We start from the raw sequence: 17,333 nt of genomic DNA on the forward strand, positions 1-17,333 counted from the left end.
TCGTTGCGTTGCGGTGGAGATGTATTTAAACTTTCGTCAAACATTTTACCTTTGGACTTATTTATTGTAGCGGCAGCATCGTAACATGTTGCTGCTCTAACTCACAGAGAATGACTCATGACTAATGACATCGGAACAGGAAGTATAGGTGTCAGATAACAGAGGTAAACACTGCCCTCTAATGGACACAATGGGTAAGGGCGTACAACAGTATTACACTTAACACCCCCACTCTCTCTTAGCTTATTGTGGTACATCATTTTTCATAGAAAATAAAACAACAAAAACACATTTTGGCACACGTTATGCTTTTCTTGCACTCAGTGCCAAACAAATACTAAGCAAACTTCCAGTTTTAGCTTAGTGGCTGGTTTTGTCATCAAGTCAGCAATCATGCTGTCAGTAGGACAATATTCCAAACATATTCTCCCACTATTTACAGTTTCACGTATGAAATTATATTTGATATCAATATGTTTGCACCTTTGTCGGTTTACTGGATTTCTAGCTAGTGCAATAGCTCCTTGGTTGTCATCGTAAACCTTGGTTTGTGCATACTGACACTTATCAATACCTTTGAGTAACTGTTGCAAATACATACACTCCTGTATGGCTGACGCTAAGGCCATGTATTCTGCCTCGCAGGTAGACAGTGCAACTGTCGGTTGCTTTCGACTCTTCCATGAAATGAGTGCACTTTTGTCACTTAAACTGGCACAGTATACCTGTAGTGCTACATCTGTCTGTGACCTCAGATGCCCAGTCAGCATCACTGTGGACTATTAGACCAAGTTCACCTGTGTCATCCTTTTTAAAAATAACCCACGGTCTGTTGTACCTTTTAAGATACCTGAACACATGCTTTACAGTGTTCCAATGCTCCTCACTTGGCTCAGCAAAATGCTGGGAATGTTTACTGACCACATAACTTAAATCTGGTCTAGTGCAAGTAGCCAAATAGATTAAACTTCCCACTGCTTCTCGATAGATCCTTGGTTCTTCCATTTTTACAGCATTTTCTGTGTATTCGAGTTTTGACTCGCATGGGGTCTCTCTGGCCTTACAATCCTGCATCCCAAATCTGGAGAGGATTTTGTTCACGTACCTGTGTTGTGACATTGTGACTTGGTCCTCTGACTGTTTAAAATCTATCCCTAGAAAACTGTTCAACTTCCCCAGGTCTTTCATTTTAAATCTCTCAGTGAGCATCACTTTGACATTTTTCACAACCTCCTCATTGTTAGCAGCAATTATCAGATCGTCAACCCACACAATCAAAATCACTTTTTCATTGTCTTTTTCCCTTGTGTATTGGCAGTTATCAGCAAGATTTTGATCAAAACCGTTTTCAGTGAGATATACATGCAACAGAGAATTCCAGTTTCGACCTGACTGAGACCATATAAGGACTTACCTAATTTGCATATTAACTTCTCTTCTGTTTGACTTTTTCTCGTAACCTTCCGTGTAGGTATGCGGTTTTCACATCCATTTGATGTAAAACTAGATCTTCCTGCACTGCTTTTTGCATTACTACTCTGATAGTTGTCATGTCAGCAGTAAGCAAGAATGTTTCCTCATAATCAATGCCTTGTTTTTGGCTATAACCTTTTGCAACAAATCTTGCTTTACACTTATCTGACCCATCGGTATTACTCTTGAGTGTATACACCCACCTACCCCCCACTGCCTTTTTGCCTGGTGGTAATCTTTTAGTGACTGCATTTCGTCATTCAGTGACCTGGTTGACCGTATGGCATCCTGGTAATTTTGTGGTATGTCGCAAACTGCTCTATAACATGAGTCTACACAAGTTACCAGCCTGTCTGCCCTGTCTTCCATGTCATATTCCTGTAGGTGCATGGGCCTTCTCCTAACTCTAGGTGGGTTCTTTCTTCCCTGACCCCCAGCGCTAGACTGTTCACCTTCAATCTCTGAAACAGATACATCATTTTTAACACTTTGACCTGATGCATTTCCCATTTTTTTCATCATCACTTTCCTCATTTTCAAGGACCCTGGGGTGTACCTCTGTCCTGATACTGAGTGTGTGGTCAATGTGTTTGTGTTTCTTTTTCGTTGACTGTCTTGTTTGTGGATTTCTCTAGCCTGTGTTTTTGGACCGTTTCTGTGTCTAGATAATACACAAGATAAGCTGGGCTGTTCTTGTCGTACCCGATAAAACGACCCTATTCTCATCTAGGATCTAACTTTCCTTTCTCTTGTTCGTATGCAAAGCACACAGATCCAAATTTCTGAAGTTTGGACATTTTTGGCTTCTTGCCTGTGAGCATCTCATAAGGTGTTTTCCTTGTGCGTTTACTGTAACATCTGTTTCGTACATAAGGCAGCTGTCTGTACAGCATAATTCCACATTTTGTCTGGTAGTTAACTGTCAAAAAGCATACACCTGCCCATCTCAGGGTTCTCCAACTTCTCTGCCGTGCCGTTTTGGTGAGGCGAATAAGGTGCAGATGTCTCGTGCTTAATCTTATTTTTGGTTAACAGTGCTTTGAATTCCTTGCTCGTAAATTCAGTACCATTATCCGCGGAGTCTGCTAAGAACCTCTCTGTGGCATGTACCGCATCACTATTGCATTTGAGAAAATATACAGTCATGGCACCTGAATAGTCGTCCGTAAAGGACTGTGTATATTTGTGACCTTCTAAGCTTGGGGTTCTCATAGGACCGGCTAAATCTGTATGCACTTCATAAACCCTCAGTCTTCTCTTGAAGTCCTTAAATGTCACGTTGTCCTCATTTTGTGTAACATGGACAGCCAGTGGTCTGAATAAGTCTGGCAGTCCATTGAAAATGGTGGCCACAAGCACTCATGTTCTCATGTTCTCTCCTGCATCACGAAGAGCTGAAATTATATTCTCAGCCCTTATCATATAATCAGTCACAGTCTCATTCCCTTCCATTTTTATGGTGGTCAATGAAGTGTACAGGTTTAGAATCCTGGGCTTGCTCTTTCCAGAATAATGTTCTCTTAATAATTTCAAAGCTTTCCTTCCATCATCAGCGGTGTCATGTCTTATCAATGATAAGGCTCTTATCTAGCGCAGGGGTGCTCACACTTTTTCAGCATGCGAGCTACTTATAAAATGATCAAGTCAAAATGATCTACCTACTACAAAAATTCAAAACATATATTTATTTCTAAATATATTGAGGATTCTTTATATCTACAATGTATGTTGATGTACATGCATAACCGCATGAGCCAATATTGCACAACACAATTAACTATGTAAATTTTGTCATTACCCGAGTTTACTCTGATGACTTGCACTGAATTGAATCAGCCAGGGATGCATAGTCCGGACAGTAGCTGCTGACAGCCAGACTCAAGCACACTTCCAAATGTTCATCAGTCATGGTGGAACGGTACTTGGACTTAATGATGCTTCGGTGGCGGCTTTCGCTTTTAAAGTTTGTTGTGTGAAAAATTACTGCTGTCCGGACAACTGGGATTTCAGTTCCTTCATCTTTCTCTTTCTCAGCTCGCTTTTCAGCGGGAACTCAGTGTCGTATTTTCCATGAATAGTCCGAAAATGCCGCTCCACATTTCCCTTCTTTGGTATTGCGATGGCAGACTGGCAGATGAGGCAAACGCACTTTGAAAATGTCATCGTGAAAAAAAAAGTCCTCCTCCCATTCCGTATGAAAGTGATAAATTTTTGTCTTCTTACTTGGTCCAGCTCCCCCACTCATTTTTATACCCTTTCTTAGGTTTAAGACAAAAAACCGAGGGCTGAAAATTGGCGGTAACTCGCTGACAAGCTTGTTAGTTTTGCTGCACTGAGCGCTGTTGTTTGCGCATGCGCAGTGACCTAAGTGTCAGAAAAACGCAGATGTCATCTGACTGGCTGCCCTGTTTTATCAATCAAAAGACGGGATGGGTGATAGGCTGGCGTAAATTTTTTTTTTTTTATGTAATGCAAATTTATTTATTTATTTTTTAATGTAATGCGAATTTTTTTTAATGTAATGCGATCTACCAATACTACCTTTGCAATCGACTGGTAGATTGCGATCGACGTATTGAGCACCCCTGATCTAGCGCATTTACTACCTACTGCTGCTGTCCGCCTGACGTGGCCAAGAAAGTCGTGTCAAAGGGTTTCAAACTCATTTTAAATGGGGGGCCACATGGAGAAAAATCTACTCGCAAGTGGGCTGGACTTGTAAATTCACGGCACGATAACTTAAAAATGGTGCCACATGGTACCACACCTCTCCGCAGAACTGAACCCATGGGCTAGGTTAGCAGGCAGGTTCCACTAGGTTAGCCTATTCGCTGATGAAAACTAAAATCATCAAATGTATCGCTCCAACGTCCCACACCGGGGGCCTCATGTAACTAGAGTTGCGTGAAACAGGTGTATGTGAAAATCCAGAAAAACTTTGTACGGCAGCAAAAATTCAGATGTATAAAAGTGTGCGCACGCACAAAGCCAAGCAAATTTCTTTGTTACATCGCAATCAACTTCAAATCAGCCGCAGACGTGTGCCTAGCTTGGCACGCCCAGGCCACTCCCCCCTTATAAATATGTGTTATAAATACTCATATATTGAAAATACAATTACAATTGTTTGAAATCTTTTAACTCTAAACATGCTAGCATATCACAAAGGATACAAACGATTTTACCTCTTGTTCAATTACTCAATTTATTAATAAAGGACAGGAGAGCTACAAGAAAGTCGTGTCAAACTCATTTTAAATGGGGGGCCACATGGAGAAAAAATCTACTCCCAAGTGGGCCGAACTGGTAAATTCACGGCACGATAACTTAAAAATGGTGCCACATGGTACCACACCTCTCCGCAGAACTGAACCCATTGTACCGGCCCTGGAAAAAAGATGACAATCAGAATGAGTGAGATGTACACAAATATGTGTATGCGTCAGAGTTGTGTGTGTTAATCCTGCTGCTACCTGATTTGGATGTCTATTTTTTGGGCTTTTTGGCCGCCGGCATCTCATCGCCCGGGTCCTGGCTGGTGCTTTCACCAGGATCATCTGTTTTGCGTTCTGTGGGAACTTGAGCTGTGGAGAACAAAAGTTGTCACAAAATACTTCTGTTTGAAGAGTATGAAAAATGAAAAGCTGTCGGCACTTTCAAAGTTGTGTTTGGTAAGATACAGAAATACAAGTTTCAGTGAAGGTAAGATACAGAAATACAAGTTACGAATGAAACAGTCCATTATCAGGCTACTCAAGGAGCTGATGTTGACTTCTCATTCCTTTTTTCTTGAGCTCGTGCTCAAATAGCTTTTTCTACAAGAAATCCACTGCAAGGGAAGGCTTAACTTAAAAACAATATTATAATGTTAGATGGTAGAATCTACGTTCCTTACATTTGTTTTTGAGATCCTTGTATTTTGATTCCTCAATCTCGATCAGGGCGTGGTGTGCGGCCTCTCGCTTCTCCATTTGGGCGAGTTTTGCGGCCTTTTGCGCCTCCATCTTGGTCTCCATTAGGGTGAGGCATTCGGCCTTTTGCTTCTCCATCACGGCGAGGCGTGAGGCCTTTTCCTTCTCCGTCTGGGTCGCCAACTGGGCGAGTTTTGCGGCATTTTCCTTCTCCGTCTGGGTCGCCAACTGGGCGAGTTTTGCGGCATTTTCCTTCTCCGTCTGGGTCGCCAACTGGGCGAGGCGTGCGGCCTTTTCCTTCTCCAACTGGTTCGCCATCTGAGCGAGGCGTGCTGCTTTTTCCTTCTCGAACAGGTCGCGGTATGCGGCATCCATCTTCTCAAGCCACAAGATTTCTGCGGCCTTTTGCGTCTCCATCTCGGTCCCAATCTGGGTGAGGCCTTTTCCTCCTTCATCAGGGTGAGGTGTGCGGCCTTTTGCAACTCCATCTGGGTCTTTTGCAACTCCATGTGGGTCTTTTGCAACTCCAGCTGGGCAAGGATTCCGGTCCCTTCCTTCATCTCTCACACACACACACACACACACATCATACTGTAATTCCTGATGTTGAACATGACACTGAGTTTGTGTGTTTTTGTGACACAATATTTAGTCTGTAAAAAAATGGCAGAATTAGATGCACGAGGGACTGGACCCTACACTCTTCCACAAGTGGGTCAAAAATGACCCATGTTAGAATCAATGTGTTTTCATGCCATTTGTTGTCATTTTGGTGAAGAATAATCACTTGTATAATAGTTTGTAATATATTTAGGACCACACAAGAATTTCATGTTTGAAATATCTTTATTCTTCTTCACAATTTAAAAAAAAATTACCCAGAACAGCAATAGAAAAAATGTGAACATCCATTGTGTGTGTGTATGAATGTCCAGTCATTGACAGTTCCTCTTTCTTTTCCCTGTTTTGCCTTGTCTCATCATTGTATGCAGTTCAGACAAACTACCTGTTTCTGGCTGTGATCATTGCACACAGGGACATTGCATTTCCCACACCTGTTGTTAACTGCGATCTTTGTTACTTGGGAAGATCTGACACCTCTTTCTCTTTGGTTGGCCCTGTCTGCTTCTCTCCTGTGGCTGGATTTTGGCTTTTGTCAACCCACACCTTTCCATTGCTTCAATAATCGGGGTTTGGAGTTGGGGGCAGCCTTCCAGTCGACTCCTCATGTGTTGGGTGACAAGCTCCTTTGACAGCTCTTTGAGAAAGATCCGTCGTGCATTGGTGATGCCGCTCTTGAACTCTGGGTGCTGAGCCGTGAAATAGGTGTAGAAATTCAGGGTGGCGATGTCAATCATGGCCCATGGTACCACAGCACCATGGGCCACCTCTGTGTTTGGCGCTTGCAGGTGTAGGTTCCAACCATCTGGTCAGTGGTGTCTACACCGCCTTTCGTCTTGTTGTAAAATGTGATTACTTCTGTTTTTTTCTTTCTGCTATTTTCATCCACTACTTTTGTCGTGGTGCATCATGCTCAGGAGCACAACAGCTTTTGCTTTCTTTCTGACATAGCTGACCATGGTAAGGCTGTTGTTGAATCCAAACTCTGTGCTGTGAACCTCCCTGGACATGGAAGGCTTCATCAGAGGAGGGATGTCTGGCTTGTTCAGACGTAGAGTCCCCACAATAGTGAGATCCCTCTCTAGAAGATGCTGTGCAAGAGGCACACTGGTGAAAAAGTTATCCATTGTGATGTTGCGACCTGTGTTTCTAAATCTACCACACAACTGCTTGACAAATGAACTTCTTCACCTGGTTGTCTCCCTGTGTAAACTATACCATCTATTGCATAGGGGATGCATCACAAACCCAGAAGATCTTTAGGCCGTACTTGGCGGGCTTGCTTGGCATGTACTGTAAGCTCTTGCTGTGTAAGATAGTCTTCCTGAAGGGTCAAACTTCTGATATAGTCCGTGTGGTCCACAGTTAAATTTATTCCAGACAGCCACAGCTGATAAGAATTGAAGGTTCCCATTGGATTCCAAAGAAAATGCATGCGGGTCATTTGTGACCCACTTACGGAAGCTTGGGGTAGTAGTACAAAAACTACAATTTCTTAAAATTTTTAAAAGGTAAGTTAGAAGTGTAAATGGAATTATGTCAAAAACATGTTTTTTGAGGAATACCTGGAATATGAAATGTTAAAACATTTTCATTACAAAGATATTTCAGGAAAACAACCTCACCGGGTCATTTTTGACCCACTTGTGCATCTAAGGGTTAAGGAAGACTTTAAACATGTGGAAGTTGTTCAACATGAGTGGAAGACATTCCTCAAATGCAGTAGAAAATAATAAACAATACAAGCACTCACAATATGACTGAGAAAAAAAAGGAAACCATTTAATATGACAGACCACCACCACAAAAAAAAAAACGGAATGGAATTTTACAGTCTTTTCGCTTAATAAATAAATGTACTAGTTTTAAAAGCTCTGACAGTTGTGTTCATGTAAGAGAATATAGGATATACTTTCTGTAAAAAAAAGATGACGTCATGTACATTGAATTCCAAAACATAATACAAACAAACAAGCAGCAGAGGTAAAAAAAAACTTGTCCTGCCATTCGGGGGAAAAAAAGGCCACTCGGGGAAAAAAAAGGTGTCTACCTGTCAGCTGAGGATTACACGTATGTGCGGGTGTGACAGTGTGTGTGTGTGCGCTAAAAGTGGGGCTGTTTCTTTCAGGAGCATGATGGCACATGTTACAGGCCTCGCACTGAGTAGCCTGGTCCCAGTGTTCGATGTGGTGTGTCCTGTTTTATAGGAATAAAAAGAAGACACAAAGTGCTTGATTGCGTTGTCATCGCAGGGTGTGACCTGACTGTTTTATTAAACATTTCTTGATTTCTTTACTCATTTGCATTACTATTGTGCTTTTAATCACATCCAAATAGTTTCAATCATGTAATTTCAGTTCTACATTTGTTCATTCACATCGTTAAACAATTACATCTTTACTTTTGAAATGATAAAACATATCCACAAAAACATGGAGGATTGATCGTTACATACCCAAACACTATATTTCCTGTGTATAAGCATCACATAACGGTACTGTTGCTTTAATAAATACCTCTTCATCTTACATGTTTGTACTGTATCCTGACATTGCTTCTTTTTTAATATTGCTGCTTTCTTGAACGCTTTTTTCTATATTGTCACTGTCATTATAAATCAATTACAATTACACACAGTTACCTGACTATACCTATAAAACTTCTTAACAATCACAGTTTAACTTCAACAAATCCACTGCCGCCGCCGTTCCCGCCCAACTACGCGCTCGCACACAAAGGGAGACATCGCTTATTGAACGTTACAAATTTCATCACAAATACACACTTTTAAACAATATACTTCAATATTTCTATATTCAGAAACGCTTATAATTGCTTGGAGACAAATGTGTTAATATGATCACACTTTACCGACCTGTTTTATAGGAATAAAAAGAAGACACAAAGTGCTTGATTGCGTTGTCATCGCAGGGTGTGACACGGAAGCACTAACAAGCACCTCCCATTTTCCTCCTTTCCTATACGAGTGCTCCCTCTGCTGGCGTGGCGGAATAACGTGTCTTGTGGCATTCAGCTTGGAAACATACACTTTAGCTGTGACTTTAGATATGAAAATACCTCGAACTAAATTAGGATACTCTATTTACACATTCATTTTACAAAACAATTGTGACTACTAATTGTAAGTGTCACACACACATCAACACCCTGGAGGGACAAGTATTGGAGTACACCGAGCGCATCGCTGCCATGGAGGAACTGAACGACACTAAAGTCCCGCCCCCTGACTTCTGTGTATAAGTACCGCTTTCTATGAAATATTTCATTTAACAGGTCTTGGAAAGATGTGAAAACAATCTACATATTTAATTAGAATTGATGGCAGCTATAGTCACTGTGTGTATTGTGGTGCAATGGATGGTGTTATGTTGTACATTCCAACAGGTGTTGTTATGTTGTACATTCCAACAGGTGTTATGTGGTACATTCCAACATATGTTGTACATTCCAACAGGTGTTATGTGGTACATTCTAAAAGGTGTTATGTGGTACATTCTAACAGGTGTTATGTGGTACATTCCAACATATGTTGTACATTCCAACAGGTGTTATGTGGTACATTACAACAGGTGTTGTTATGTGGTACATTCCAACAGGTGTTATGTGGTACATTCCAACAGGTGTTGTTACTTTCTGCTGTAAAAATGGTGAATGATACACTTGACACTCCTGTGGGGAAACTTTGCTTTGATCAGAAAAATAAGAGAAAAAGCCGCAGCTTATTCCAAAATGATTGTGTGTCTGTCTCCAATGTAATTGCGCTCTGGAATAATGATGTAGATGACGTCTGCTCGGTCAAAACCTGGTCCCTTCCTAACAGGTATTTACTTACCAACAAAGTCAAAGTGATATCTTTTAAAATCATTCATGGTTATTACCCTGTAAAGACTGATGGTTCGATACAAGAAGGACATTGATGTTACCTGCACCTTATGTAACATACATCCAGAGACTGTTTACCACCTGTTTTGGACTTTTGAAAGTCCCTTCACTATGGCAGGCATCTGTCGCTTCATCCTGGACAATATTTATGACAAACTTGTGCTTTGTTTTAAAGATGTGATATTTGTTTTACACTATATGAAAAAAAATTGAAAAGGAATCTTACCTTTGCAGCCTCATTATACCATTGGCTAAGTTTGATAGTCATAAATGTAAGTTTCTCAATACCCGACCTGTCTTTTGTGCCTGTAAAACAGATTTAGAACTCTACATTAAAACACTCTCTACCTCTAACAACCAAAAAGCTGTGAAAACGATGATGCTGTGTTCCAAATTTAAGTTACTTACTGAGATTGAGTGAGCCTATGGCTTTGCACTTTATTTTATAGATATAATTTTTTGCATTCTATTTTAGTTACTTAGAATTTACAACCCGCTGGTGCTGTTTTTGGACTTATTTTGATTAGTGTTTCTCGATTGTTTGTAAATGTTGAAATTTATAAATATAGGTTTTTTTTTTTTTTAAAAAGCTGGCTGCGGGGCGTTCTTTCTGACGGCACTTCCTGTGGGGCTGCGGTCTTTCTAACATAACTTCCTCTCCGTACTCTGTACACCATAGACATGTTATATATACATATATAATTTTTTTTAAAACATAGACAAGTTATAAGTAGACGCAGCATTGGCTTGTGTGACGCGGGAAATTGGGCCGCCATCTTGACAGCTAATGTAGCGTCTACTTATAAGATGTCTATGGTTGGTCACGAACATGGCACCACGTGGTCACTTGGGAGGCTTTAACCAATCAGAGTATGGCCAGATCATCTCTTTGCTGATTGGTCAAAATACCCTCACGTGACCACAAGGCGCCATGTTTGGAGGTGAATCAATTCATGTTACAAATATAAACATAAACTATCAGCATAATACAGTCATCACACACGTTCATCATTAGAGTATATACATTATTATTTACAGTACATATTCTGTACAATTTGTACGGAATATGTACTGTACTGTGCAATCTACTAATACAAGTTTCAATCAATCAAAAAAAAAAACTAGACGTGTCATCCTCTTGCTAAAAACGTGACTTGTCGTTCACGTGATGGCACGGAAAATAAAATGTCTTTTTAGGAGGGAAAATTTAAAAATGGACAAATAGTAGCGCCAAGTGACTTGGATTAAATCAACTTTAATCTGACTACTGGTTTGGAAATAAAATACATAAATAGCTTGCTATCTAATAGACTCAGCGTGGAAGTGCAAGAGTTTTGTCATCACAGCTGATGAAAATGTCAGTTTTCCTCTTTAGTTCTCAACTGCTGTGATGGACACAACGAAAGTGACAGCACAGCACGTCTGATCGCTAAAGTTGGAACTTGAAAAAAGATTTTGAGCAGAAAACCAAATACCGTATTTCCTCGAATTAGCGCCTGGACGGTAATTAATTTAAAACCTCTTCTCACTCCGGCGCTTACCAAAGGCATGCGGTACATTTAAGCATGCGCTTATAAATTTGAGTGTGATGTAAGGATACCATCATGACATCGCTTATGCCGCAATAAAATGTAAAGCACAATGAATCATCCCGGGAGTTCTTTTTGTTGTGTCACTCGTTTTGTACTGTATACCAGTGCAAAAAATACACTGCACGAACATTTGCAATACCGCGAACGGCCGGGTAACGCAAATTACGACCTGGACATCATAGAACCGGTCGATGGACCAACACCATGGGTAAACCCAGTGGTCATCGTACCCAAGGCAAACTCTGAAATCAGACTGTCTAGATATGCGACAGGCAAACCTTGCAATCATCAGAGAGATACCCAATTCCAACAGTGGATGAACTGCTACAGGGGATGAATGGATCAGTGGTGTTCAGCAAACTGGACTTAAAGTGGGGCTACCACCAACTCCAAATGACCCCAGAATCGCGTGGTATTACCACATTCGCCATCCACAATCGAGTCTATAGATACAAAAGACTTATCTACGGCGTGTCTTCAGCCAGCGAACAGTACCAGTTGCAAAGCTGTGTCATCAACACTCACAAGAATAAAACTACTTTTTTGAAGTAATCATTTATTTCAAGCATGTGAAAAAAAAAAAATCATGACTTTGACACAATTGTGTCTCACATTAAAACAGATGACAGCCAAATGGACTTTGCTGTTTTATTTTCAATGAAACAATAGAAAACATATAGTAGTACAGTTGGCACAGTACAGTAAACTGACAGTTAATATTTAAACATTTAACAATTTTGAACCTGTTACTAATATTGATACTGTTGATAATATTCATTTTGTCTCGCTCCTTTTAGATTGTTCCGTGTCATGTTTGTGTGTTCTCAATTGCTCTGTTTATTGCTAATCTGAATGTTGCTGGGTCGGGTTTGGTTTTGGAATTGGATTGCATTATTATGGTATAGTTCATGCACATTCAGATAAATTCCTCAAAATTACAATTAAAAAATTTTGGGCCGGGGGCCGGGCTGTATATATGCGCACTAATTGACTGAAAGAGCACGCACTTGGTGCGATGATGTCATGTTATGGATGGAAAAATGCCTTTTTAGACAATATGATTTGCCTGAGCGGCTAAGAGACCCCGAGGGTAACAAGCGCTTGCCTTGTTGCCTTTCCATTAAGAACAATACATTTGTTTTTAGTATAAAGTTTGCTGGTTTCAAGAACTGTAATGCCTAGCGCTTATCATTATGTCAAGATAATGGCACTAGCATTTACTTAATTTAAGAATATTTTTCAACATATTGAGCAAAAAGGTCTCGTATCTTTTTTTTCTACCGCACCGTAACACAACATAAACACAACAGAACAAATACCCAGAACCCCTTGCAGCAATAACTCTTCCGGGACGCTCAAATATACACCCCTGCTACCCCCCCCCCCATCTCCCGAATTCAGAGGTCTCAAGGTTGGCAAGTATGCTGATGTCGTTTACGTATATTAGGAACAGTAAAGGCCCTAATATACTGCCTTGGGGGACTCCACAGCTTACTGAGAGGGGGGAACACACACTGTGCCGTTCACCTCTACCACCTGTTTCCTTCCCTCCAAGTAAGATTGCATCCAGCTCGATGAGGTTTGATCAAATCCGATTGCTCTGAGCTTATCCAACAGTATAGCGTGGTTTACGGTGTCAAAGGCCTTCTGAAGGTCCAGCATGACCATGCCGCAGTATTTGCCCGCGTCCGCCTCATGTATGATGTGGTCGGTCAGATAGAGAAGGCAAACTAACCCACGTCCAACAACCATTCGTGACTCCTGCCACTAGAGGGAAGCATGTTACCACACTGATACTAACCCAGTTCCAACAACCATTCGTGACTCCTGCCACTAGAGGGAAGCATGTTACCACACTGATACTAACCCAGTTCCAACAACCATTCGTGACTCCTGCCACTAAAGGGCAGCATGTTACCACACTAAACTAACTCAGTACCCAAGAAGTAGCTCTTGGTTTCAAAAAGGTTGGTGACCCCTGGGTTAAAGCCTCCCAAGTGACCACGTGGTGCCATGTTCGGGACCAACCATCGGCATCTTATAAGTAGACGCTACATTAGCTGTCAAGATGGCGGCCCAATTTCCAGCGTCACACAAACCAATGCTGCGTCTACTTATAACATGTCTATATGTTTTTTTTTTAATTATATATGTATATATAACATGTCTATGGTGTACAGAGTACTGAGAAGAAGTTATGTCAGAATGACCACGGCCCCACACAGGAAGTGACGTCAGAAAGAACGCCCCGCAGCCAGCCTTTTTTTCTGTTTTTAAACCTATATTTATAAATTTCAACATTTACAAACAATCGAGAAACAATAATCAAAATAAGTACAAAAACAGCACAAAACAGCACCAGGGGGTTGTAAATTCAAAGTAACTAAAATAGAATGCAAAAAATTATATATATTGTGGCTGGCTACGGGGTGTTAGCCAATGACTTTGGCTGGGGGGCGGGACTTCCGGGAGAGATAGGGAAGTGACGTTGTTGATAGGAAGTAGGAGTTCGAGTTTTGCCGGGAAAAGGAGAGACACACTTTACTTTTTTTTTTATAAACCTTTATTTATAAATTTCAACATTTACAAACAGTTGAAAATAATAAAGTAAGTGCAAAAATAGTACAAAACAGCGCCAGGGGGTTGAAAATTCAAAGTAACTAAAATAGAATGCAAAAAATATATATATATATATAATAAACAAAGCGCAAAGCCATAGGCTCACTCAATTTCAGTAAATAACTTAAATTTGGAACACAGCATCATCGTTTTCACAGCTTTTTGTTTGTTAGAGGTAGAGAGTGTTTTAATGTAGACACAAAACACGGGTCGGGTATTGAGAAACTTACATTTATGAATATAAAACTTAGGTTGCAAAGGTAAAATGCCTTTTAAATTTTTTTCCATACAGTGTAAAACCAAATATCACATCTTTAAAACAAAGCGCAAATTTGTCATGAATATTGTCCAGGATGAAGCGACAGATGCCTGCCATAGTGATGGAGTGCTTTCACAAGTCCAAAACAGGTGGTAAACAGTCTCTGGATGTATGTTACATAAGGTGCAGGTAACATCAATGTCCTTCTTGTATCTAACCATCACAGTCTTTACAGGGTAATAACCATGAATGATTTTAAAAAATATCTCTTTGACTTTGTTGGTAAGTAAATACCTGTTAGGAAGGGACCAGGTTTTGACCCAGCAGATGTCATCTATATCATTATTCCAGAGCGCAATTACATAGGAGACAGACACACAATCATTTTGGTATAAGCTGCGGCTTTTTCTCTTATTTTTCTGATCAAAGCAAAGTTTCCCCACAGGAGTGTCAAGTGTATCATTCACCATTTTTACAGCAGAAAGTAACAATGTACAACATAACACCTGTTGGAATGTACAACATAAGACATTTTTGTTGGAATGTACAACATAAGACCTGTTTGTTGGAATGTACACCATAATATCACCTGTTGGAATGTACAACATAACACCTGTTGGAATGTACAACATAACACCTGTTGGAATGTACAACATAACACCTGTTTGTTGGAATGTACACCATAACATCACCTGTTGGAATGTACAACATAACACCTGTTGGAATGTACAACATAACACCTGTTGGAATGTACAACATAACACCTGTTGGAATGTACAACATAACACCTGTTGGATTGTACAACATAACACCTGTTGGAATGTACTAGGGATGTCCCGATCCGATATTTGGATCGGATCGACCGCCGATATTTGCCAAAAAATGCATATCGGCAAGGCATGGGAAAATGCCGATCCAGATCCAGTTTTTAAAAAAAAACTCCGGTCCGTGTTTTCCAACGCACCGATTTAAATAATACATTCCACTTTTCTGCTGCTCCCTAATTTCCGTTCCGCATTTTCCAGCACACCAACACATCCACAGGTCTGTGGATTCTCACGCAGTTGCTTTTCGCTGCTGGCATTACACGACAGGCTCTTCTCTATGGCGTCACATTAGTGCCAAAAATCCAAGCGCATAAAAACTGTTATCGCGCGCTGATTCTCCACTTCGTGCGCGCGCGCAAAAGGGTGTCGCACGCGCACGAAGTGGAGAATCAGCGCGCGATCAGTTTTTATGCGCTTGGATTTTTGGCACAAATGTGACGCCATACTTCTCACTCTCTTCTGTGTCTCTCTCTCACAGACAGCAAGCGCACCTTCTTACACACGTCACATACTGTCACGTCATACGTCACATACGTATACGCACTCCCCGTAGCAGAGAGGTAGCAGCATGGCTAACGTTAGCTGTGATGCTAGCGCAGCCGTGCAAGCAACGTTCCCTCTAAGGTGCGCGCCTGTGCAATTGCGCACTGCTCAAGCGTCCTCTGCGCATAGCAATTATATGCCACGCACAAAATCAAATAAAAAAAATAAGCGCATAACAATTTTTGACACACGGACACGACAGAGAAAACAGTTTTCGTCATCATTGTTCAAATATTGTAACGTCTGTCGAGACGCTTATCTCCATTCGGTGCCACACGCCCACACCATCAAAATGCCGAGGCAAAAATTTCCACATCAACACCGTATGAAAAAATTTGTGATTTTTTTAGTTGTGATTTCCTTCTCTGCATGAAAGTTTAAGAGTAGCATATATTAATGCAGTATGAAGAAGGTTTTAATGTCGACATGCAAGCCTTGAAAGAAATTTTGAAAATCAAGACTACATTTCCTGCAAATGGGTGCATTTCTACCCTATATTTTAACTTTAGATTTATTCTCATATCAAACTCTTGGCTGTCTTTTTGACACTTACATCCGGCGCCCCCCTCCACATCCCGGATTATAAATAATGTAAATAATTCAATGTGATTATCTTGTGTGATGACTGTATTATGATAGTATATATCTGTATCATGAATCAATTTAAGTGGACCCCGACTTAAACAAGTTGAAAAATATATTCGGGTGTTACCATTTAGTGGTCAATTGTACGGAATATGTACTTCACTGTGCAACTTACTAATAAAAGTCTCAATCAATCAATCAAAACACATAGAATCATAATACTGCTGTGATTATATGCATCAAGTGTTCATTCAAGGCTAGGCAAAATATCGAGATATATATATCGTGTATCGCAATATGGCCTTAAAATATCGCAATATTAAAAAAAGGCCATATCGCCCAGCCCAAGTTCAATGATGCCATTTCTGTTTGTCATGTATAATTTTGTCTATTTTTGTTTATCCTTGAATAAACAAGTCAGTTTCTTGTTACCAACCATTGCGTATTATTCAAACTCCCCTAACTCAGCTGGCTGGTTGTTATCAAGAGTACTAAAACCCTTTTCAACATGATTCTGACAACTAAGTAGGCTAAATAACTTTAAACTTTAATACATGCTCGGATAGGCCAGTATCGGTATCAATGTATAACATAACACCTGTTGCAATGTACAACATAACACCTGTTGCAATATACAACATAACACCTGTTGGAATGTACAACATAACACCTGTTGCAATGTACAACATAACAACACCTGTTGGAATGTACCACATAACACCTGTTGGAATGTACCACATAACACCTGTTGGAATGTACAACATAACACCTGTTGGAATGTACAACATAACAACACCTGTTGGAATGTACAACATAACACCTGTTGCAATATACAACATAACACCTGTTGGAATGTACAACATAACACCTGTTGCAATGTACAACATAACAACACCTGTTGGAATGTACCACATAACACCTGTTGGAATGTACCACATAACACCTGTTGGAATGTACAACATAACACCTGTTGGAATGTACAACATAACACCTGTTGGAA

The 17,333-nt window shown here is 40.5% G+C and overlaps 1 protein-coding gene across 1 annotated transcript in view; it reads left to right on the plus strand.

Annotated features, from left to right (window-relative positions):
* LOC133664990 (inositol polyphosphate 5-phosphatase K-like) overlaps positions 1-17,333 on the plus strand; it is a 102,025-nt gene that overhangs the window by 28,672 nt on the left and 56,020 nt on the right. The gene's annotated exons all lie outside the window — the stretch shown is intronic.

The sequence above is a fragment of the Entelurus aequoreus genome, linkage group LG14 (assembly GCF_033978785.1).
Source record: "Entelurus aequoreus isolate RoL-2023_Sb linkage group LG14, RoL_Eaeq_v1.1, whole genome shotgun sequence".
Classification (NCBI taxonomy): Eukaryota; Metazoa; Chordata; class Actinopteri; order Syngnathiformes; family Syngnathidae; genus Entelurus; species Entelurus aequoreus.